Genomic DNA, 25,140 nt, shown 5'->3' on the forward strand with positions numbered 1-25,140 from the left:
TTATATTATTTTTGTTTTTAGTAATAATTTTATCCTTGAAAATAGTATATAAATAGAACTGTACAAAATATATGTAATATAATTGCTATATCATAATTAGAATATAACAAATATAAATTTAAAAAGAAATAAATTTATAATCAATAAATCATTTGCAAATTAGTAATTTTTATTTTTAGCATCCCTATTTTACTCAAAGACTTGCCCAAATTTAGGTGATAATATAGTATTCTCTACATATAAACATCATACTGATAACAATCAGGAATCCTAACCAAATAAAAAGTCTTATGAGGATAAAAGAAAGCCCAGTTATACCCATTTATTGAATTCTTTCTTGTCAGTTGTATCTTTATATAAATACTTCTTGGTATATTCTTGGAGGACGCAGGACAACCTTGCCTCCAAATGCTCTGGGTTCCTAGTAGCTTAATCTTAGGAGTCAGGTTAATAGGTCAATGCTCTTGCCGAACACATACATGACTTATTCTATTCATATTAACAGAATGTGCACATACAAATTGGATGTTAGTCATTTCTTAAGCACCAATTATATTATTTTACTTTCTAACTTTATCAAGATAAATATACATATTTCATTCCCATTTAAGGATTTTACTTATGGCACCTTTAGAGTCAGTGAACAGACCCTGAATATGTCAATCAGAAATGGCAAAGTGGAAATTCAGTAGCAAAATTGGAAAAAAATATGAGCCATACTCTTGCCTTTCTTTACAACCCATTTGCTTCTTCATGTGCCAGTGAGAAACAGTTATTTTTAATCTATGCTTTAGGATACATTCAGTTTGTGGTTTAAGAAGAAAGTTATTGTGGGTTTTTTTCTCTTTTCTATTGAAAGCTTCTTAGCTGACTTCCTCCACCCTCCTTAGAGTTTAGCTAGCAAGTCATTTCAGAGCAAAAGTTTGGTGAGCAAGTCTTATTCTAACTCTTTTAGTTGGCGGAATACTTACACCGCTGAAGGCATCTCAGCCTCTGCTAACTACTGATTTTAATGGATTTTGTGGCCATTCCCAGTCCATCTGTCTGCAATAAAACAAAGATTCCTTCAACCCCTATTGGAATTTCAGAGCTATGAAAAGTCAGAAAATACCAACTGGGAGATTACTTTACCTCCTTTTAGGGGATTAAAGATTAAAGTATTCTTCTGGGATTAATTTATGTTCATCTAACATTTTGAAGAGCTACTTTCCTCAAAACTCTGAAAAGAAATCTCCTTTCCAGTGAAGTATCCCCTTCACAAACACAAAGACATTAGAAAATAATAATGAAAAACATGGCCTAATGATCCTGTAAAGAGAAATAGTATAATAGGACCCAATCCATTCTTGAAAAGCTCTGAGATAACATCCTTGCTTCTCTTCTTCATTTGTTTTAAAGACACATATTCCGTTTTAACCGTATACTTATTTAACTATCCTCCAGTAAGAATGCAGTTATTATTTTCCTTCTGTATATCATTTTACCAGGAAACCAAAAGAGCACAGAAGGATATTAACTCTATGAATTACTAGGCCAAATTCAAGCTATGTTTCTCATTCACTAACCAAGGTTATAATTCTGCAATATTTCTGCTCTCGATTCCTAATAGAAGGGATGGGGTAGAAATATTTTATTCTAAATTATCATGGAATTTCCAAAAATCTTTAAGCGGATTGTCCCAAGGCAGAGACATCGAGATCTTGGATGTTTAGAAAAAAGTATAAGTAGGTTTCAATTCATCTATTGCGACTGAGATTTTGAAAACAATTCCTGGCTCCCTCTGACTTTCTTGGTCCTTAACCTCTTCCCTCTACCCACTGAGGGCAAAGTAGGCTCTCAGTTCCAGAGCTGTGAGCCTTTAGTTTCTGGAACACTTGCAGATTTAAGCTTAAGGAAAACAAATGCCAAGATGTTGTAGCTCCCATGATTTATTTCTTTATTCATTATGGCTAATATTTTTCTTCTCCATCATAAATGCCTAGAAACTGCCATATGAAATCTAAGGAATGTTATTACTCAAACAACAAAGGGAATAGAACAACTTAATGTATTTTATCATTTTACAGGAGGCAAACTAAACTGAATAAGTACCATGCATCATAAAAAAGAATCATATTTTTTAAAACCAAAATAGAGAGGTGCTAATAAAAATGAAGGCTTTTCTATTTCACTCAATCCCCTGCAGAGAAAGAAAAAGGAAGCAGTGAAGCTGAGGGGCTCTACACTCTGAGCCAGGATCCCGCACAGATGTCTAGGTATTGCTTTTCAGTTTTCCCTTCCAAGGTCAAGGGGGAAACATGCCTATATGGGAGAGCTGAGACCTTCCTAAAGGTTTGGTGGATTATGTGAACCTATATCACAGGACGAGAAGGGGTGCTTGGGGCTGAGGATGTTCATTGCCAAAAGTCTGGTACTCCTGCTGGGAGAGCCTGTCCCCAGTCTGGTAATCTCTCAGTTGGCTTTTCCAAAGCAGCCCAGTGTCTGTGACTGTTGCCATTAGAAATACCAAGAAAATCCCAGCAGGGATTACCTTGCTAGCTGCTGATGAGTGAAGGAATAATTAGGCACAAGTAGTTCCCTGACAGCAGCTGCAGAAAAGGCACTGGCTTCCTTCTGGAGAGAATTTCCAATGGCACTAATGTTATGACACACAGGAGATGTACTGCCCTCCATATGGAATGAAGCCAAGCCATCAGACTCATCTGATTTAGGACTCTGAACCCGAATTCCTATGGAGATCTCCAAAGAAAAAGGTCAAGACTTCTAGTTTGAAGTAATTCAGCACGCCTTTTTCTACAGCTGCAGATTTCCCTCGGAATGGTCTTTAATGTTAGGGCATCTCTGAGGTTGTGCTCATAAAAGAAAAAGACACAGATGTTTCTTTTAATGCCCTGACTACAGAGTTGACGGGTCAACTCGCCATATTCTGCATATTTAAAAACATGGTGTGGATATTATTTTAGGAAAAAAATTTTGAGGGTATATCACTTAGTGTTTTATATTAATGATTTTCACTGGAGAATTGCCTGATTAAATAGTGAAATAGACACATGTATGTTGCTGCTAATCTGCAAACAACCAGGGACCTAGAAGACAGTGGACAGTTGAAAAAAGCTAAGGACAAGGAAATATATCCGAGGAGGGAACATGCAAAGTACAGCCAAGTCTGTGATGATGCCAGAAGGAGTGAATTTGAATTTCGTATTGAAAAGGTTTTCTTTTGTCTTTTCCTGAAAAAGTACGATAGAACAGATTTTTACCAATATAAAAGATGGAATCAAGTGTTGAATGGAAGTGTGCATATATGTGTGTGTTGAAGACTGGCACTGAGACATAAAAGGTGTATTTATAAACAAAATTTGAGTAAGTGTCCCTCACTGGAAGAAATAATCAATTTTGGAAACAGAAAAAAACGGATATGCTGTTAATAGATGAGCTTGATTTCCGGCTTAACAAATGTCATTTCATATTTGGCCAGCAGGAGGTACACTTTGCAAAGGGCTCAATTATAAACTAGCCCTGTACAGGGGGCCTATAAATCAGTTTTGGTAGTAGTTTGAATTATGTTCTTAATCATGTAAGGATACTTTTGCTAGAAACTATTCTTTCTCATATTTCTGGCAGTGTCTCTTATTTATGGGCATGCTGGAATCTGGCCAAAGCTTTTCTCCTAGGTAAAATGACAACATCTTAATTAGGAATGTTTGGTCTGTGGCTTTAGTTGCCAAAGAGCAGCCTCATTGTTCTAACACACAGACATCCATCATCAGTTCGTTCCCAGCGCCTGTAGCCTAGTGGTAGAAGCACAGGGCTGAAAGGCAACTGAGTCATTTTTTGGATTCTAGCCCTCATCTAGTTGTATGGAAAACGGCAGTCACACTCTCTCTGAAGCTTAGCTATGTCATCTTTCAAGTGGCTACCTCAGTTCCTAGCAGTTTTCTTGTCAAAGTTAAATAACTTAAAGCCAAAGAAATCATTTCTCTGAAAGAATGCAAAATTTAAAAAAGGTGATGTTAATATTATTATTTGAGATAATATATCAAAATTGACAGGTGAGTAAAAAAGATGCTGTATTTTTATTCCAAATATTAATTACTTAGAAATATATAGAGAATCTGAATTTCTTGTGGGATAGGGTGGGGCTATGGTCTATTCATCTTTGAAGCTGCAGAGAAAGCATCCTATGGGCTCAAGAAATATTTGAGCAAATGCAAAAGAGAAGGCCACAGCAAAACAAAAGTAAGCAAAGAAGGTAACTAGAAAACTGCACTCAGAGAAAACTATAAAATTCCCATTTTTAAAGGTGCATGTAGATGAAAAACATTTTTACCGTTTTGGCTTCCAAACACAGCAACTGTAGCTTAAAATAAGAAAATGAGCAAAGATCTGAGAAATGTCTGAATACATTATTTCAAACATTTCTATTATAAAGAAACAGATAATTGTTTCTCATTTTTATAAATTTTCTCATCTAAGAATTTCTTAGGATGGTAAAGGAAACTTAAAATGAGTGTGTACTTGTGTGTGTATCTTTGTTGTGTGTGTGTGCTGTTGTAAATGTGGGACTGCTGTGTGTGTGTCATTGGAGGTAAGAAGATCTCACAATTCAGGACAAATGTGAGAAAGTACTGGTCTGTCTCATATTTTAGTGGTTTCAGAAATAAGGAAAAATCCAACACTCTCAAGTATACCAAGCTACATGATTTGTGACAAAATCTTTTGATACTATGAAGACTGGCAGTTTAACTTCAAACTTTATTCAGAAGTGTTTAAGTAATCAAGCATGCTAACTTTATCAAATTTCTTAGAAGTGTAAAGCAAGTGCTCTTAAGAAAGACTTGGGCAAATATAAATACCTAGTCTGCTGCCACTAGGTAAAAATGCTGAATTCTGGAAGAGCTCCTAAATGATGCCCTGAGCCACAATAAAAAGTGATGCAAAGATCAAAAACATTGAAATATGCTTTAGATTAAGAAGAACAACTCCTTATTAGTAGTGTTGTCAAATCTGGTACCACTTACCAGGATAGCAATAGCTAGTGAAATATAAGTACTACTTTCTCGAATCTAAAACATTTAGAAAGATAAAAAAGTAAGGGAAAGATGTCACTTCTGCTGTTCTTCACCCATTTCTGTTGGTCATGTTTTCAATGATTAAATGCCTGGCCACCTTTACTTTTTTCTGGGAATTAAAATAAAATATAACTGATAGCCTAAGTGTTCTCTGTTTTTTTTTAAACTTCTTATTTTACAGTAAGTCAACAGTTAAGAAGTTGCACAAATAGTACAGCAAGTTCCTGTGTCCAGTTCACCCCACTCTCCCCAGTGATCACATCTTATGTAACCATAATGCATTGTCAAAACCAGGAAACTAATATTGGTACAATTATGTTAACTCAAGTACAGGCCTTCTTCTGATTTCATTAGTTTTTACATTTTCTCTCTTTCTCCCTCTTTTGGGAAACTTTGAGTTGCCTAAATCTCTGACTGGTTATCAGTAATAACTGTGATACAGAAACAAATCATTGACTAGCAGTGACATTAAAATGAGCAATGCTAAAGCATACATCCTATCTGTTTCCACTTCACAAGGTTTCTCACTTCAGTCTACTTAATCATTCCTACCCTCTTCTGTCTTCAAACCTCCCCCACCAATACCAGTATTCAGATAGCATTCGCCTAAAACAAGGCTTGACATTTTTGAGTGTTTTATCTTTGATAAGCTCAAGGGGCCATTTCTACAAATTCTAGAGGCCCCTTCTGACACTAATAGTGACAAACTAAAGAAATGAACATTTTATAAATCTAAGAACAATATTTTCATCTAACTTGTGAATATTTCTTCTAACAGTGACTATTTCTACTCAGAGAACTCCCGGGTTCAACTTGCTAAGGAACAATGGATGTCATTGTTTGGAATAGAAAAAAGTAGTCTAAATAGACTCTCCTATCACTGATTAAGCACCAAGACAGTACTTTGGGAATAATCCTTGAGGAAGATATCCTTTAATTGTGTCATATTTTAAAGACAGAGAGAGAGAGATTACAATCATTTGCAGACATTTAATACATCAATACATCATAGGTGTTCTTGTGATTGAATTGTTAATAATCATTGCAATTAATCATATCATTAGAAGGATTTTAAAAGGTTTAATAAAGGGATCATGGACCTTACAGAAGACAGTGGATAGGTTTAAAAAATCGTCATTATACAAAAATGGAGGAAAAATAGACATAACCACTAAAATCGTGTGATCTAGACTGATGATTTATCAAATCAGAGACGGACATCACTTGGCCATTTCTCTAAAATTCTTCAACAGGAAAGAGAACAAGACCACTTTTCATAAGCTACCAGCTGGTGATATAAAAGACAAAAACTAGGACTTCGTAAAGATAAATGCCCAAATATTTTTTAAACTCCTGGAACACTAGAGCACCTTTTGGGAGACATATGATCTCCTTTAACTACCTATATATCTAACTAAGACAGAATTATTAAAAGATAGCAAGAAATCAGTCTACTTTCTTAACCCTACTTTCCCCAAGCCTAGACCAGTCTAGTTAATAGTATCTATTTTCACTTCATTACCTCTTCTATAAATGAAGCCAATATTATTGGACTGTGGCAAGTCTAGGTGGGTAGTTGTTGCTGGAAGAGAGGCAACATCAAGTTAGAGGACCTACAAGGTTAGGTTTATGACTATGCGACATTTAAGTTGTTTTGATAACATATATTGCCAGGAACTTACAGGTAACACAAGAGATTAAATAGTTTTGTAGAGAGATTTTTGACCTGTGATACATAGAAATGCTAAAGAGTAATTCTGATGAGGTAGCATGAAAACATTCATGCCAATCCTAGGCACAAAAGACATTGAAATAGAAGAATAATTTGGCATCTTAACAGTGAAAGGAAATTTATAGAGCACTGTTAGTCAACTGGACCTTTTTCCTTTGTGGGAACTTTGGAATCTACAAATACAGAAGCTTAGGGCTTCCATCGTCTTATACTTGCTGTCATAGACATTTGGCCAGTTAGTTTTATTGGACTGTAGATGGAAGGTGATAAATTACTGGGCTCAAGATGCCTTGCATTTTAGGCTACAGAATTCAATTTTGAAATGGAAGGTTTTTTGGATATTATCTAAAATCTAAAGAGCAGTTACAGGCCATCAGAATTTCTGGGTAGGTCAGCCATGATAGCCTTTAGATTTGCATTTGTTAGAATTAGCATATGTAGGTTTATTTCATGAGGATTCATTTATTATTTTTTAGTCATTAAATCAATGATAACATAGCATCTACTATGTGATAAAAAAACAAATCAGATATGAAAAAAAAGAGAAACAACCTTTTATTTGCCAGAGTTTGCAATCTAGGTTTAAGTAAGCAAGCACCCATTTGTCATGGAGAGTTCAGAGTACCGTGACAACATGGATGCCCTGGGAACACAGAGCCAGGTTAGCTAACTGTGGAGGGGGAAAGGCGATGCAAGAGCCTCCTGAGACTCTGACACTCTGAGATTCATTGCATACAGCATGAAAAATGATCCTTTTTCAAAGCTTTGTTTATAATTATCTCTTTTCTCTGCCCCCAGAGCAGTTGTTATCTATATCCTTCATGAAACATTTGCATTATATCATCTTTTAATTGATATTATTCCATCATCCCCGTTACATGGGGAGCCCTATGAAGGCACAAAACTGCTTCCCCAGGTCTTTCCAGTTGTGAGTTCAGATGAGGCCGTGTTGGCAACACATGTCACGGTTTTCTGCATCACCTGTGTTTGCACGTTGGTGCATAACTCAGATTCACAAATAGCGACTTCTGAGTATGCTCAGAGATTATGTTTTTTAAGCTCACATGTAGTTGTGCCACATAATATCCTGCACCCCACCTTCCGTAATTGCACTCTGCCACTTGCTGCACCTGCTGTATGAAGCACCTCTCCACTACTGCTGGTTCCTTCCTGCCAGTGACGACACGAATGCCAAGGGTACTGTTTCTCAGCATTCTCCAAGCTACGTGATTCCTGCTCTCAGGTCCCACTTTGATCCTTGAGCAGTGATGCTACTGCCTGGTTGTGGCCCTGGGTCATTCAGTCTCAAATGAAAGAGCTCCACTTCTTTGACAGCACATACTGTCTTCATGTGTGTGTGCAACCCTTGAGGCAGGGCTTGGAGACTTATGCCATGCTTTCCTCTCCATTACTCACCTGTTCCCCAAAATCATAACCACTGTTGAGTCTAGCAGCTTTTTCCCTTTTGTAAATCACTTCTTACAAACGGACACCCGAGGAGGCCACTCCATGCACTATTTTATTAGGCATTGTCCTTAGGCTCAGTCCAGATGCCTGCTACATTAGCATTACTACTATGTCCTGCATGATGGTCTTTATATAGTCTCTTTTCAATCAATAGACATGTTTACTAATTAATCCATAACCACATTCAATATGAAACAGCACCACCTAATATCATACAGTTGGAAAAAAAGGGACTTTGTCCTATACTCAGAAATCAAAGCAAATAAATGTGAATAAATAGCATGAAGAAAAAATGCAAACCACTGTGCCGCAAGAATAACAATATGGTAGTAATATGTGTCTGCCAAACTGCCATCTCCATGAATTAATCTTTCATTTCATCTCTGGATTTACTGTCACACTTCAGCTGGGAGTACAGTTATGAGTGAATTGAGATTCTTTTATATTCATTTCTCATGCTACAACATAATAAACATTTTTATCGCCAAAGTTTTCTCGATGAATATGTTATTAGAAATCACAGAATTCATCTCATAGTTGACTGTATGTAATCAAAAATAAGCAACGTTCTTTAAAGTATGGGGTACATGACAGACGTTTATGGAAAATCCATGTGAATATATTAAATACCATCAAACACACACACACACACACACACACACACACACACACACATACATACACGTTGAGTCAGTCCCTAGTGCTTTATAAGTGAAAATAACTCCATTCAATGCATTAGATTCTATCTTAAATTTTTCCTTAAATAACTGATTTATCCCTCATTAATAAAGGTCTCATTAGCTGTTAATCCTGATTGATATGAGGAGCAGAATATTTGTTTCCTTTTACTGAGAAACTGGTATTCTACACAAATGTGGTGAATGTGTCATGCTATAAGGATAATGCTTAATGTAAGATAATGTGTGAGAATTCTTATGCAATATCCACACAATGTTACAGATTCATGTTAACGCAGAATGGCACATTAAATAATTTTTTTTTCTTATGGTTGTCACAGAAGTAAAAGAAGACAACAGACATACATACTCTCATTTCTACATCATTCCATGGCCAACACAAGTTGAAGTGGCCAAACCCAGAGTCAAGTAATGGAGAAATATACCCTCCTCATGATGATGTCTTTGCAAATGTATGGAAGAAAAGACTGAAGAATTGATCCAATATATCCATCTACTGCTTCATAATTTCCTGTCATGTTTCTAACTCTAGTCTGCTTTTCTGATAAAGAAACTGATTTGAAAAACTCAGTGTTTTATCCGAAGTCATAATCAAGAGTAAAAAAATATGTGTTCATTGTAATAATTCCCTATGTACAAAATAAGGCACACTGGCAGGTTCCATTGAATCATCTTGAAAGGCTGAAAACACATCCACAATTTGAAGTGTTTTCTTTTTTTACTGAAGGGTGATAACAACTCTATAAAGTTTTAGTTTTGAATAACATTAAGAGGGCACGTATTGATAAGCCACCAAGCAGTTACTAAAGTACTGAAAGCAGGTCTTGCAAAACAATGTGCGCATGGGTCAAGTTGACTGGAGATTTTAAGTTCAGTACTATAAGAAGTCTGAGTGTCATACCACATTAGACAGCTTTGTGAAGGTTCTCACACATTGCAAACAAAGGGAAAATAAGAAACCTTAAATTGGGGGCAAAGACGCTTTGATGGTCAGTATTGTTTTGAACTAAAAACGTTTTGGAATTCCTGCTTTACTTTTCAATTACAAATAACTGTTCATTTATCTTTATCATCATTAATTTTCTTTGCTGTGTGCTTACTGGTAGCATTTACACTGTTAGTAAACATTTTTGCCACAATAGCATTTTAAGAATTATTATTATTATTATTATTATTATTATTATTATTTTAGATGGAGTCTCTCCCTGTCGCCCAGGCTGTAGTGCAATGTAGTGCAATGTAGCTCAATCTCGGCTCACTGCAACCTCCGCCTCCCGCGTTCAAGCAATTCTCCTGCCTCAGCCTCCCTAGTAGCTGGGATTACAGGTGCTTGCCTCCATGCCCAGCTAATTTTTGTATTTTGAGTAGAGATGGGGTTTCACGGTTGGTCAGGCTGGTTTCGAGCTGCTGACCTCATGATCCACCCGCCTCAGCCTCCTAAGTGCTGGGATTACAGGTGTGAGCCACCGCGCCCGGACCAGGAATAATGTTTTAATAAAACTATTTTAAGGCACAGTGATGTTTTGTTTCAGAAAATAATCACTTACAGTTCTGTTTCTGTTGAACACATGTACATAGTTTTCTCTCTCACACAAACACGCAGACACATACACACACATATACATACATACATACATACACACATACACATGCACTCACTCATAGACATACCAGAAAGGAGGGTGCAAAATGGCAATTTTCAAAAGAGAGTTATTTTTCTTTTGAAAAGGAGGAAAGTGGCGGTAGACTGATTAGAACAGGGTGGCATAGAGTTGTATTTAGCCCAATGGGATATAGTTTGAGAGCAGTTATTATAGATCAATGTAGATACTGTGATTAGGTTACATCAGGGAAGGTTGTAAATAAAGCCCTACAGCTCAAACTATTTTCAATGCTCTCAACAAAGTGGCCCTAATTTTACCTCTCTATTTCATTTCACTGTAGGCAACATCCCTGATTACATATTAATCTTCTGGCAACCTGACAATGTGTTTATGCACTTCCTAAATTATTAGTAGGAAGCCAATAATTTGGTCAGTTGTCCAGATGTGTCTAATCACGTACATGCTTCTAAACACGTAGATGTTTGATATCAGTGATTGAATTTTTCACTTTTTCTCCAGATGTTTTGGTGTAAATTAGTTGTACTGATTATTATGAATTTGACTTTTCCTACACTATGGTATATAGAGTAAAAAAAATTCATCAGTTTTATTTCTTTTCCATCTCTCATCTCAAAGTTAGAAAATGGCTACAGAGAGCCCACAAAGATTTAACAGGACAAAATGAGATTTATGAAGTTTTTTCACAAAAGCAAAAGAATGATGTTCACAGTATATAATAGATTGAATAGTTATTTACCTTTGTATTTTATCAACAGATGCTATATAATATTCTTTGAACTGACTTGGTAGAGAATTATACAAGGTTTCTATATGTTAAGTAAAGTCTTTTAAAACTTGTATGACTCTTAACCCACAAGCATAAGATTTGTTATATCTATGTCTCCAAACATTAAATCGTGTGTTAGAATAGCAAGTAAAGTGATAAAAATCCCTAGGTTTTGGAGCCCAGGAGACATGTTTCAAATATCATTTTAAGAATTGTGTAGTGTGGGCAAGTCCCAAGCTTTGGTAAAACTTAGCTTTCTAACCAATGACATAGGAATGAATGCTTACTTTGTAAGATGTTTATAATGATTAATGGTGGTATATGAACAATGATTTTTATTAAACTCTCTCAATAAACAATAGCTTAACATTGATTATTTTCACTTCCCCAAATTGGGAAATTAAATGTTGCATAGGAAGTCACCACATAAACTGGGAAATTAAATGTTTCATAGGAAGTCACTACATTAGTTCCAGGAATAACAGAATGAATGAATTTATTAAAATGGCTATTCCTTCATGTTTACCCACTTTTTAACATACACATCTCAATCTTGTGTCAATCAGTTCAGAAAATGTTATGATGGGACAGCTGGAATACACAAAGGAGAAGAAAAAGATCATAGGAAAGAGAATAAAATAGGGTATGTAAGCAATTAGAATCATGTTTAAAAGGGAAAATGTTGAGGTTATAACTAGTAGAATCCATATCCTAACTACTACTCTCTTTTCTTCCCAGAAAAGCAAAGGCTAATTCTCAGCCTTTTGTAGATGAGAACTCAGTATCAAAAGGGTTGATTCCTCACATAATGTGCTGAATTAACAGTAAAGACTCGTTTACAACTGGAGGGAGTTTAAAGAAAAAAACTAGTACCAAACTCCATCTTTTTGCAATCAAACTATATACAAATTCTATTTATGTGGCAAAAATATGAACTGATGTTCTTGATGTTTATTTTCAAATTTTTTATGTGTTCCAAAGTGGAAAAATACTCTATAATGTCAGTGTTTCTGAATTTCGTTTCACACAATTTCACAAAAGCTAAAACTAAAGTAAAAATAATTCCATCATTGTTTTAAAAGGGTATACTGAGATACTGTAGTTATGGATACCAGGTCATTGTAATTGATGATGAAAGCACATGACTCAACTGGTGGGTTACCAACTGGAACAAATGAATTTAAAAAGTTAATTGGGTTTAGATATAGTATTTATGTTCTTAATATTTTTATAATTACACACATACATTCTCATATACGGATATATACAAATGCATACATAAATACATGTAAATAGACACTTGTGAAATACAAATACATATATTTATGTTTCTTTTTCTTTAATAATTTATTTCTTCAGTTGATTTACCTAATAGGTGCGACTTATTTCATATTATTCTGCTTGTTTTTACAGTATAATTCTTGTTTCAGTCGTTTACTGAGGTATAACAATGTACTCCAAAACTTATTGGCTTAAACAATAACGATTTCACTTTTTTATGAATCCTCAATCTGAGCTACGTTTCTACTAATCTTGCAGAGAGTCACTTATGTGGATATGTTTTTCAAGTCAGCCTGAGGCTGGGCTCAGTGTCTTTCTTTGCAAGTAGTCTCAAGTATTGTCCTTCTATAGGGCCTCTCCAAGTGGCATTTCTACCAAGACAGCAGGACTTCTTACATGAAGGCTCAGGATTCCCAAGAGCACCAAAAATGGAAGCTGTGAGGTTATTTTAAGGCTTGAGCTAGAAACTCGTCAGCATCACTTACAGCATATTCTCCTGGTTAAAGCAAGTTATAAGACCAATTCAGATTCAGGGGAGGAGAGGTGGCGTTATATTAGGTATGAATTTTGAGAGTCATAAATGCTGGGAGGCACAATTCATTTGGGTCCACCATTATTCCCTCTGTTGCCTAATTATTCATATTTCTCCCACATTCAAAAGTCGTCAACTCCTTCTCAAATTACCCAAATATCTTATCCCACTGATGCACCAAGCTTGTTCTTAAGGTCTTAAATAGCATCATGTAAATGTGTCTAGGTAAAAAGGATGCTCTTGAGTACAATTCTTTCTCTATCAGAAGACCTTTGGTTAAAGAGACATGTAATCTTTCCTACACCCACCCAGCATAGAAAGGTGAGACAGGGATACAATATATGCAATAGACACACTTACCTAAATGTGTGAGCAGGAGTGGGAGAGAGGGGAGATGAGGGGTGGAGTCCTCAGTAGTTCATAGTAATTCTGAAATCCACATAACGTCATATCACCATTACCAAAATATGAGAGGTTCAGTGAAGGTCCTGCCGATCACCACACAGAATACCAATCACCAAGACAACAAATGTTGCCAGGGACGAAGGCTTTCATTGGGTGCTGCAGCTAAGGAGATGGGAGATTAGTCTCAAATCCATCTCCCCAATGAAAATTAGGGGTTTATATAGCAGAAATATAAAGGCATGCAGGAAAATAGGAATTAAGAACAAGAGGAGTTGGTCAACAGGAAGCAGATGGTCAGTTAGACAATCATGATGGTTGAAGGGTCTGACATCTTATTGTCATTGTAAATTTCAGTTCCTTGATACTATCTGGGAGAACTGATGCTTGGTTTTCTAAGAAAGAAACTCAGATAAGACAAATATAACTTTCTTAAGTTTTAAGACTGGGGAGATCAATTTCTATGTTTATTCAAAAGAAACCATAAATGTTGGTTCTATAGGACAACTGAGCTGGATTCGTTACCATCCTTCTTCCCTACTCTGAGGTGAACAATGTAAGATGGTTAGGACTCATTTCTGTTCCACTTCACCTAGAAGTGATTGTCCTTGTTATTTGATTTTGTAATCTGGGCTCTTGACTCTTATCCAGTATGTTGTCCACCTGCTTCCTTACATTAGAAGTTGAGGGACCCAGATCCTCATTTGCATCTTGAATTGTCTTTGCCCTTTGAGACTAAACTATTATAATTCCTTTAAAAACTTTGAGGGCCTTAAAGTTTGAATTACAATCCACTCCATTAGACAAAAACTATGCCCACAAATTTCTCCAAGATAGGCCCAGCTCCACTTTAACCTAGAGTCATGAAGCCATGGAACAACATATTTAACATGTCCAGAATTCCTTTTCCTAGAAGAGAGTGCCTATAAGGCCTTTTGTTAATTAGCATTAGAAGCTCCTTGTCTAAGAGGGTCTGAAAGGCTCTGCCTAAAGTCTTATGAAGGCTTTACAAACCTTTTTAAAGACACACCTTTTACTTGATTTTAATCCTAACTTTACATTTGATTTTTACCCTAGACGAAGATGCTGTGAAAGATAAATTTTTATTTTCCAACCTAGAAAGTCCAGATCAGAAATGTTTCCTGTAGATTTTGATCGATAACAAAATAGCTGCTTGTTTTGTTCATCACTATCTTGTAACTTCGCAGACACACTAAAATGAAGTCAGTGAGTGTTTGAAGCATTCTGCTTGAAAATTCTTGCACAATTCAAAAGTTAATTACAAATATCTTCTATTGTCTGTATCACCATAGATGACCACTTCTGTAGTTATTTTGTCAGTAAATAAAATGATGAGTATCCTTTCTGAACCTCCAGTGATATATATTGATTTCTCTGCCTGCAATAATAGTCTCCTTACAGTTTTTTCAATGAATTTATTTGTATTTTTAATTGGCAAATAAATTCTAATTCAATACAACAAATAGAAAAATATTTCCTAAATAATCTGGGTGGCAGAATGCCCTAATTCATAATTTCTTTTAGAAATCTTAAAAGAAGATTGGATTTTAGTGAAAGGTACCTGAAACAGCTAACACTCAGTACTCAACTTCATTGGCAAATTAATAAATACAATTAATCAAAAATTCTGTTCAAAGTTTAATTCATTATTTATTTTCTGTTTTTAAACTGATAACTCACAACCAGATTATTAACAATTGAAACATACCACACATAGATAAAATACCACAGACATTAGAATAAGTGCAAGAATAATTTATATCATCTTGCCAGATTAAAAGAAAACTTACTAATATTTTCAAAACTCCCAATAATAAAAATACCAGCCAACAAGTCATTTTAAGCAGAATCTTTAGTACACACACAATTTACCAAATAAATTACCATTATTTATCACTAAGAAGTGGACCTATATCAGTCAAAATTAGTATAACTAATTTTGAAAAAACTCAATTTAAACAATAAAAAATCTATAATAATGGCAATTTTTTGTTTTTGAGAAGTTGTAATTTGCTAAGCTCTGTGCAAGGAGGAGGATGCCTTTTATTTCCCCACTTAGAGATGAGATTTTTTTAAAACATGAGAAACTAGACAAAAAACAGACTGTAAGGTCCAAATCCAATGGATGTGCACTTAACTCCCAATCTTGCTACCCTCAGGATTATGGGAAGGAAGGAATGAAGACATAAGGAATATCTATTTCACAAGGAATTTAAAGCACTTGTTTGAGAATATAGATTCCATGGGAGAAAGAATCTCAGTGTGTTTATTTTTGCTTTCTCAGGGCACATTTCATTACATCATTTATAATAAACAGAATGGCTGATAAATATTTGCAAATTAGACAGCCCCTTTGGTTTTATTTCAAAAATTGCATTACAGCACAACTTTTCAAGAATTCACATAAGCAATGAGCCATATTTTAAAAATATATATTCCTTTCACAATTTAGAGATTTGACAATGCCTTTCTAAAACAGTATTAAGTTATTAACCTATTGTACTTATTTTACAGGTACTCTGTAGGGATCATTGTTCAAATGTCTTGCTTCTCGATCTTCATTAACTTGGGCAAGAATTTATATCTGAGGGAACTGACAATTCCTTGAATTTCTGGCTGTTTTTCTGTGTCAGATTATAAAGTTTATAACACCTCTTTGTATTAATTTTTTATCTGATATCTAGAATTACAAATTATGCAAGGGATAAATATTGTCAGTATTTGAGTTGGAATAAGTTCTGACAATTCCTAGACTAGATTTAGAGAGTTGGTCTTTATCCATAACTTCACCTTCTCATCCCACATTCTAAAAGACTCCTCTTACTACTTGGTCTGATAGATATTGATGAATGCTAATGTCCTGACTGCTTCAATAAACTGGTCCCAAGGACCAAGGTTGCATCTAGCTCTGCACTTTTCAATCAACTTCCACACATTTTTCTTTGTTACAATACGTAATTCCTCTCCTCAATCCCTTAGGTTGTCCTTCTTTCTAAGTAAAATCCGTATCTCCCAATGTAGCAATGAGATCATGTGATTGTGTCTATGGCAGAGACTGCTAAGTGTGCACCAAAATAATGTAATCTTCCAGGTTTAGCACTTGAAACAACTAGATTGCGTTTCTCAGAATTCCTGTTGGTAGGGGTGGCCATATGTAGAATTCCATGTAATGGAAAGTAACAGAAAATTATGTATGCCAATTCTAGGACTGGTCTATAAATATCTCCATATGTGATTTGTGCTCTTTCCTCAGAGTCTCTCTGAGAGGCAATTTCTAGGGAAACCTAGAAAGTACATGAAGAAGATGGTGGAGCTACTGTCAGCTTTGGGAACTGAATGACAGCAACTTCATGCAACAGGAGAATATCACATTCAATCCATTCAGAAGCATATATTAGGAAGTTAAAATGAATTAGTAGTTTAGTCTATTCAGACCCTTAAGTCAGATCCTGCCAAGCAAAGATTTTTTTTCAATATCAGTTTACAGACATATTAATTGGTGAACAGTAATTGCTAAATTAATTGAATATACATATGAACAAATAATTAGGCCTGCACTGATTTATGTTGCTTTTCAACCTAGCTAATTATTGAAGCATATAATAATTATAAAATTTGTAGAGAGAAATAGTAGATTCAGTGTTTATAATTTAAGATTAAAAAATATATAGACCTCTATATGAATAAATAAATATTATTTTATGACTATGAATGTGAACATAACTATAAATAATATAAGTATGAACAAATATATGATATATATTTGTATTTATTTATAAATGTGAAGCTATATACAAATAAATATATAATTTATCATTTATAAATAACAAATGTATTATGGTCTTTTCACTACTATATTGAACTTCTGTGGTAGGTTCTGTCCTAATTAAGGTTTTTTATGTTAAGTTATTGTAAACCACAGAGATAACCAAACTTTTTTGTCAATTGTGTTTCTAACGTAACTACCCTGGACATTTTCCTATTCACAGACATTTGTTGTCTTGTTTTAATCCTTTTCAAAGATGGTTTATAATAAGCTTTAGATCTTTGACAGGTGCTCTCAAATACAGATTTCTGATAACTTTAGAAATCGTAACATTGGAAAAAAGAAAAATGTACAGGACTCATGAAGAGCTGAAATGGCAAATCAAGAGTTAACTAAGTGGACTGAACTTAGAAAGCTGAAGAAACCCTTTTAACACTTGCTTGGAATATTGCTGGTGCTTGTTTTGTTTTTCATAGTCAAGGAAACTTATTTTGAACTAATTACAGCCTTTAATAAGTAAGTAAGTTATACTCCTGGGATCAAGATTTGGAACATGTTTGTTTCTCTCTGCCTGGTTCCTCTAGAATTTGGAAACTATCTGTGAGTATTCTTAACTTATGGCAGTATAGTTGTTGGCAAGAGTGCAATAATAATCCATTTTTCTTTTGTAATAGGACACAATTGGAAAAATTGGTCAGTTTACCAAGACTTGGACTGGTTCCTTTTAAGGGGTCAGTCTCCACTTGCAGAGCCAATAAAGGCCCCATAGGGAGACTGGCCTCATACCCTTTCCTACACAGTCCCTATCAGGGTTCCTGACTGGTGGTCAGTAAAGAATGTCACTTTCTAATAGGTCTAGGAGCTCCAAGTTTATCTTGGGACCTTAAGAGGAGAGAATCACTCAATTCATAGGTGTTTGAGGATACAAACTAATGGTTGAGCTTGACTTAAAGGTCTTATCTGAGATTCCTCATGGAATAAACTTCCATCAAAGCCAATCCAAAAGGCCTACGTAGAAATAATTATTCTGGCTGTACTTTATACAAGTAATCAGGCCAAGTGTAAAACTGAAGTCTATTTTGCAAACCATTCAGTCCTACAATGATTTTTTAACAAACATGGGGACTGGGGAGAGAGGAATCATGTTTCAAAACTTCTCAGACATTTGTCAATAAATTCTAAACTCATTAGTTGTTTTTAAGTTTTTGTCTACATTTTAGACTATCTCTGCTCCTGTGAGCCAACCAGAAATCCCTGACTGCAGCTTAAAAAGAGCAAGAGGAATGGGTAATGTAGAAATCCGGATTAATATTCTAGTTCTGCACAATTATCCTGCAAATCCTGCCAGGTGATGGAATAAATAGGGTGCCCATCACCTAGTGGTTTCCTTTTTCGGAAGGTAAGACGAAGGGAACCAACCAAAGTCAAGCACCATGAACCCAAATCCTAGCAAGCATAAGTATAGCTACCAGTTATCTGTGTGTGTCACATCCTTTTCTCTCTTTTGTTGGAGGAGGACTTAGTTCAATAGTTTTACCTTAGCATTTCGCTTATAATAAGGAGTCCATGCAATGCCCCTTGAGACATGTTTTTGTCCCAGGTTCAATTTCAAGCTTTGGGTCAAAGCCCTAGGAAAGAAAACTGGATCTGGAAGATCCAGAAGCAAATGACAACAGAGGCTGTCACAGCGCAGGTGAGCATGGCTGATTCCTGCTAATTAAGCCAACCTGAAGCTTCCTGTTTCATGGATAAAGGCCACATTAGTATCCATGACATAAATGTGGTCCAGGAAACTCCAAGGGTACTGACAGCAAAAGAGAAAGGGTGTATGTGAGTAATAGCAGATGATTCTCAGCCCCTAGGCCCCCCTGATTCACGGGTGCAAACTGCTTTGGCACCTATGGCAGCACCTGAGAAGGTCACTGGAACTCAGGGATGCAAGGATGGAAGAGAGAAATAGGATGTTCTTCCTTCTCTCCCTCATGTACCCTGGGTATCTGCTGGGAAGAGAAGGGAGCCAGCGATTCTTGCTTCCCTCTTTCTAGATTGGTAGCCATTCATCTTTAGTTTGCACCCCTTTCAAATGCATTCTGAACCCTCAGGACTCCTTTAAAAAGTGTCTTCCTGGCCGGGCGCGGTGGCTCGCGGTGAAACCCCATCTCTACTAAAAAATACAAAAAAAAAACTAGCCGGGCGCAGTGGCGGGCGCCTGTAGTCCCAGCTACTCGGGAGGCTGAGGCAGGAGAATGGCGTAAACCCAGGAGGCGGAGCTTGCAGTGAGCTGAGATCGGGCCACTGCACTCCAGCCTGGGCGACAGAGCGAGACTCCCTCTCAAAACAAAAAAAAAAAAGTGTCTTCCTATTTTTCCTTTCTTCTCCTCGATTCTCTCTTCACTAAGAGGTAATTGTGTCTGTACTATGAGACACTCCCCTCAGATGCATCCTCCAAACTGGAAAGAGTTAATTTCCCAAACCTTAAACTGGTTGGCTTAGGACTGGACTCAGAGGAAGGAAACCCAGAAGCCCAACATGCTGGCAAAAGGGTATAGTTTTTTTGACAGTCAGGCTTTTGGTCTCCCTCTCCCTGTGCAAATTGATAAAAGACGTTGGAATTTTTGAGCTGTCCTTGCACCTCTCCTTGTTTCATTTTGATACATGTTTTCTAATAACTCAGTTTGTCTGTTCTTGCCTTCAGGCCATCAGACTCCAAAAAGCCATACAACTGGAGCCTCTGATAACGGCCCCTTCTGCTGGGAACCCTTAGATAAGTCTCTGAGGGAGATCTGACTGCTGTTCCCCCCTAAACAGCGCCCCCTGTCTGCAGGAAGCAGTTAAGATCGGTCTTCATTCTCATCCTCAAACTAAGGGCAGTTAGATATACTTCTTTAGAGGGAGGAATGAGAAAGCTAGGTGTGTTGGGGTCCCTGGAAAAACTCCAACCGGCCTCTACACTGGGGTGGAACCTTGGGAAGTTCACCTGCCATCTGCAGCAGAAAGGAGCCTGGTTCCTCCTCTTCTTGTGTGGAGCCAGGGATTCAAACTGCTGAGTGGGATGCAATCTAGTGGAGGGACTCTGGCCTTGAGAGAGTCCCTGTGTCATTTTTTCTTCCCTTTCATCTAATAAAACCCTGTCTTACTCACTATTCAAATTGTCTGTGAGCCTTAATTTTCGTGGTCATGAGACAAAGAACCCCTTAGCTGAACTAAGGAAAAGTCCTGCAACATTAACTTTGTTGAAATAAATAATTTTCACAGTCAAATTTTAAATAAAATCCTCATAAACTGTATGGATAAGAGAATATAGAGCTCTATAGTGATTCAAATAATAAAGAAGGAATTGAACAGTTTTCTGTACTTGCCGTCTTTCCATATAACAGATATTTGTAATTTTATCAATAACAGTATATTCTAAATGTCAATGAAACCACTTGTACAATTGTCACTGTCCCTTCCCTGAAATCTAATATCAGCTACAAGCTCCAATATAAAACTCAATTATCCTCTATGAAGTTTTTCTTAATGATCTCTCTCCTTTGAATTTTTGTAAGTATTATCTACTGCTCTCATTGCTTAAACATCAATATTTGTTTTCATTTCCAATTATTGCAAACAGTCATAGATTGCTTATGTTGTCATATTTTGTCCTTAAAGCAAAATAATTTAAACTTAAGTATTTGGCAGTCATTGAGTGTACAGATAAGTGCTTCATATCTGCAAATACACTAATGAACAGAATAAAGTTTAATTGGTTCATTAAAGTAATTTTAAAAGTATTTATATATCTTGTGAAGGACATAAATTAGAATTACAATGTGAGATTATCAGTACTTCAGGAAAAAGTACAATAAATAACATACAGCCCACTAGGAGACACTTTAAGACATTCTTACCATAAGAACTTAGTTTTTTTTTCTTTCTCTCTTTTTTTTTTTTTTTTTTTTTTTTTGAGACAGAGTCTTGCTCTGTCGTCCAGGCTAGAGTGCAGTGGTGTGATCTCAGCTCACTGCAACCTCCGCCTCCTGGGTTCAAGCAAATCTCCTGTCTCAGACTCCCAAGTAGCTGGGATTACAGGTGCCCACCACCACGCCTGGCTCATTTTTGTACTTTTAGTAAAGACAGGGTTTCACTATATTGACCAGGCTGCTCTGGTACTCCTGACCTCATGATCCACCTGCCTTGGCCTCCCAAAGTGCTGGGATTACAGGCTTGAGCCACCGCACCCGGCCTTGTGAGATACCTGATGTAATGACGAGTTGATGGGTGCAGCACAGCAACATGGCACAAGTATACATATGTAACAAACCTGCACGTTATGCACATGTACCCTACAACTTAAAGTATAATAATAATAAATAAATTAAAAAAATAAATAAATAAAATAAAATAAAATATTAAAAAAAAAGAACTTAATTCTCAAGCAAAGAAAAGCTGAAGTTAAAAGAATAAACTCTCACTATGCTGATCAGATTTCTTGATCTTTCTTAGCTAACTTCGGGGTAAGTAAGTGACTCTACTTGTTTTTCTATCCAGTATGGCTTTTTCTTCAATTGATCAGAGCCCATGCACATTTGAGCATGTCTCAGTGTACAGACCATAGGGTTTATATCATTTCCCAGTTTAAAGAGGAAACATTTCTGAGAATGTGCAAGTAGATTTTTATAAGCTTCGTTCTTTATTTTGTTTCAAGTTTTGTAGTTCCTTATTACACAAATGAATCTAGTCTCTTCTTTCATATAAATGCCTATCTTTATATTATGTGCTAATTAGTTTTCTGAAATATATTAGCATTATTCAGTCTCTACTCCAGCATTTCACCTATCCAGACAATCCTCCCAGTGAGATAACCTAGATAGCTGGTTGTCTTTATGTGGTTTATATATTGCTCTCATAAAGAACTATGGGTTACCACATTCTTTAAACGTGTATTTTGAAATATTCCAGTCATGAAAATGTATGCTTATGTGCTTAGTTTAAGAAATACATTATAAATAGAGTTGTGTCCTTGTGTACTCCCTCCCCAAACATATCCTCTTTCCATACTCTCATGATGCCTACCCTCTTGGTTTTGAGATTTATCCTTTCCATATATTTCTTCATATTTTTATTTCATAAGCATATTTCCTTCAACATTGTATGGCTTACAAGGCATGCATTTGAATTTTATATAAGTTGTTTTATATCAGTCATATCATTTTTTACTTGTTCTTCCTTCACTCAATTTTATGTTTGTAAGAGTCTTGCATATTAATACATATGACAAAAACTATTTTTTTTTTATTAAAAAGTCTGTTTTCTTGGGATAGAAGCCACATAGCTGAACTCTATTCCCTAGCCCTCTTCATGGATAAGTGTATCCATATAATCAAATGCTAGATAATGATATGTGAATGGAAATGATGAACTTTTTCTGGTGCAAGTATTTAAGCTAACAAGTGTGCTCTCTGGTATTTCATTTCAATGTGCAGGGTAAAGTTTTGATAAGTTGCTAGAAAATGGTGAGACCAGAAAATAAAAAACCTTGGTCACTAAATGACTTCTTGGAGAAAAGTTGACAGTTAATGAGAAATACCAACTTTTTCATTAGCTTTGTGAGTAAATTAATACATTTCTGTTATCTGAGCTATTGTAAATAGCAGCTAGTGTATTCCTGACCAACACAATACTTATAGTTCTAGAGCATTTGTTTATAGTGCTCTATTTCAAGTGCAAATATACAAAATTATTTAATGTATTCCTTCTGTTAGTACATATTTTGGTAAAAGTTTTCCTAATTTATAATACTTATGAATAATGCTGTAATAAGTAATACCTTATGTATCTCCTTGGACAGAGCATTAACGTTTCTAAAGGGTGCATATGTTTGAATGGAATATTGGTTGAAGCTAAATTTTATTGCATCTTCCGTTTACTAGATTTTATCATCATTGATCTCTATGGTGTCTTCATCTTATATCCTACTGGATGTTTTTATAAAAATAGGTAGGAATTTGAAAAAATATGAATTTATCTTTTGATGTATAGAGCTCAGTTTGTATATCATGTTATGATTAATGATTCATTCATTGTGGAGTGGCATACATAGAAAACAATGTTAACTGATAAATAATTATTCACTAGTCATTTATCTTTTTATATCCTCTAACCATCTTAATCAACTCTGGAAGGTAATCCGAAGGACATAAAATATTTATCACAGAAAGAAGGAAAGTGATTTAATATAATAGGTTAATCATTATACATGCAATAGTGAAAAATGAAAAACATACACATATCAATACAGATATTCACTGAATAAAATAATGCTCATGTGTAATTTATATAAATAAAAAACATTATAGAGACATAACTCAATCAACTCAAGTTGGAAGGTGTGCATTGACCTTTTATTATTCAAAAGTTTTTATTTTTAATATTTTGAGAGGAAAGGTAATGACATAAAAATAATTTAATTAATATAAATATATATATAGTATTCATTGAAAGAATAAGAACAAAGGTATAACTTTAAACCTATAAAAATCAATTTAGTGGGTCACTCTTAGCCTCTTAGCATGTTTAAAGAAATAAATAAGAAGAAAAAATTAGAATGTAAAACACACACATGATAAGTGTTGTTTTATAAAATACTTGTTTGACAATTTCTATAGAGGCAAAGGTATTCAGATTTGATTATATTTAATTTAAAGATTTCTCCAGAGGAAAAGAGACCCAAAATTAAGTTAAAGCACAAATCAGAAAATTAGAAAAAAAATGTATTTAAGCATTTGTAAGAGATAATTTATTAATTCTAGTAATATACTCATAGTAGGTTACTATTATACTACATATTTATGTAAAATATATATACACAGAAGTGGTTTCCATAAATTGATAAGAAAATAATATATTTTTAATAAAAATGGGCAAGAAATATAAGCATATGGCTCATTAAAAAAAGAGTAAATTGCAATTGAATAAAAAGATCCTAATGACACTGATAGATTTTTTAAATGAAAAATACTAAATAACTATATTTATTTCACTCAAATTATAAAATTTTTATAAAATTTTATAAAATTTTTAAGGTACATATATATTCAGGAAAGTTTCTTAAGAAAAATATATCTCATGAGTTGTTTGAAGTTATACGGAAAGTCTTGGTAGGTGGCATGGACTTGTTTTCTTAAAATAAAAGCATATATTTAATTTACTCTTTGTTTTATGTATTATTTTAACAAGGTACAAATGTAAAATTTTGTATTTTGCATTTTCGATGCTTTAATTTTTATTTAATTAATAGTAAAATGAAGTGTATTCCTTTACTATTGTTACATAACAAGTTAACACAACCTTCTTGGCACAAAGCAAGACACATTTATTATCTAAAAGATTTGTAAATTACATGTCCCAGCATGGCTTACTGGATCCTTTTCTCCCAAGGTGTTAGTTGGGCTGTATTCACATCTGGAAGTTCAACTGGGGAAAATCCATTTCTGAGTTCACTCGGGTTGTCGGCAGAATTAATTTCCTTAAAGCGATAGGACTGAGAGCCCCTGCTTCTTGCTGACTGGAGGCTGGAGGCCAGCCACTCCAAGATCCTTGAGACCATTGGTATTTCCTTGACACTTTGGTTTCTTCAGCATGGTTGCTTACTTTATAAAGCCACAAAGGAGGCTCTCTAGATTAAATTTGAGAGTTTTTAGAGATTACTAAAATGAAATTTTAGATTTAGGACTTCTGGAGCTACTGAGATGGAATGAATATATTTTGCACTCTGAGAAGACATGAATTTTGGTGGC

Source organism: Macaca mulatta, chromosome 7 (genome assembly GCF_049350105.2).
Source record: "Macaca mulatta isolate MMU2019108-1 chromosome 7, T2T-MMU8v2.0, whole genome shotgun sequence".
Classification (NCBI taxonomy): domain Eukaryota; kingdom Metazoa; phylum Chordata; class Mammalia; order Primates; family Cercopithecidae; genus Macaca; species Macaca mulatta.